The sequence below is a fragment of the Poromitra crassiceps genome (genome assembly GCF_964638095.1).
Source record: "Poromitra crassiceps genome assembly, chromosome: 28".
NCBI lineage: Eukaryota > Metazoa > Chordata > Actinopteri > Beryciformes > Melamphaidae > Poromitra > Poromitra crassiceps.
The window spans coordinates 16609925-16611566 of NC_139651.1; the positions used below are offsets into that span (position 1 = coordinate 16609925).

A 1642-nucleotide genomic window follows, 5' to 3' on the forward strand; every position below is an offset into this window, starting at 1 on the left:
TCCACACCTCTCCTCACACAGTCAAGATACAGGTATACAGCCATGTAAACACTCTCCACACCTCTACACAGTCACTCAAGATACAGGTATACAGCCATGTAAACACTCTCCACACCTCTACACAGTCACTCAAGATACAGGTATACAGCCATGTAAACACTCTCCACACCTCTACACAGTCACTCAAGATACAGGTATACAGCCATGTAAACACTCTCCACACCTCTACACAGTCAAGATACATGTATACAGCCATGTAAACACTCTCCACACCTCTACACAGTCACTCAAGATACAGGTATACAGCCATGTAAACACTCTCCACATCTCTACACAGTCAAGATACAGGTATACAGCCATGTAAACACTCTCCACACCTCTCCTCACACAGTCAAGATACAGGTATACAGCCATGTAAACACTCTCCACACCTCTACACAGTCAAGATACAGGTATACAGTAGGGTTGGGTACCGTTCACATTTGAATCGATACCGGTACGGTACCGGTACCTGGAATTCGGTACGGTACCAAAAACGGTACCTTTTTCAATACTTTTTTGAGTAAAAAAAAAAAAAAAAAAAAAAATTGCTACAACAAAAATGTACAGTTTCTAAAACAAATAAGTCCAAACTTCTCAATTTCAACATTGTTCTTTATTTAGATTTTTTTTTGTTTAGCAGCAGCACCCAACAAAATAAAACCCCTCCCTCCCTCCCTCCCTCCCTCTTCCCTCCCAAACCAAGAGTTTACTTGTGCAAGGTAATGGTCTGCTCCATCCATCAGCGGTCACTGCAATATGGTCAACTGCCCTGAGTTCCTCCTTCACATTCTTCTTCTCAACACGACACCAAGCTGGAATAAGTGTGTTTGTGAGAAGGTCTCTGGAGGGAGGGGAGTATTTTGGGTTCAGGGTCCCTGTCATCTCCCTATATATAGACAATAAAAATAACTATTGTTAGTAACTTAGCTTACTCTATGAATATCACACACACACACACATTATCACCCATTTATACATAAATAAATAATTTACCTGAACCATGGAGACTCCACCGTTGCGAAGGGCAACATGCCTTTTACAATGAAGGCAGTCACTGGCCCTGTGGCACTCATTTACTTTCTGCCGGGGTAAAGCTGCTTTCTTCGCCAGGGTGAAGGGTGTCTCCTGTGCGACTCTCACACGGTGGCCTAGCAAAGAAAGCAAGAGTGTAACGTTGAATAACACGTCTCACGGTGACACGAACTGAGGATAATAATAACGTTAGCAACGCTAGTTACGCTACTAAACATGCTAAGCTATAAGCTACAACTATCCAGCTAACGTTAGCTAATTAAATGACGTTACCTGATGTTGAAGAAGTCGACGCCTCACTTGCGACACTTGAAGTTTTGTCGTTGTCGCTGTCCGTTTCAGCTAACGAAGCAGAGGAGCTGCTGGCTGTAGGTGCTTTGCTGCTGGTGGGGCTGCAGCGTCCACCCTCAGGCTATCGAACACTTTACAGTCTTCCGCATTTAAAAAGATTTTATGCTTGACCAAGTGTTTCCTCAAGTTAGAGGTGTTCCCCTGGCCAGCTTTGCACTTCGCATCGCAAATGTTACAGCGAGCGTTGTCTGAGTCTATCTTTGTGAAGTGTAGCCAG

The 1642-nt window shown here is 43.8% G+C and overlaps 1 long non-coding RNA gene across 1 annotated transcript; it reads right to left on the reverse strand.

Moving 5' to 3' along the window:
* Positions 1–733: 733 nt before the first annotated feature.
* On the reverse strand, positions 734–1389 carry LOC310799680. Its single transcript, XR_014553822.1, has 3 exons — positions 1348–1389; positions 1036–1190; positions 734–928 (listed from the first exon to the last, which is right to left on the reverse strand). It is a non-coding gene; the product is annotated as an uncharacterized lncRNA (long non-coding RNA).
* Positions 1390–1642: the final 253 nt, after the last annotated feature.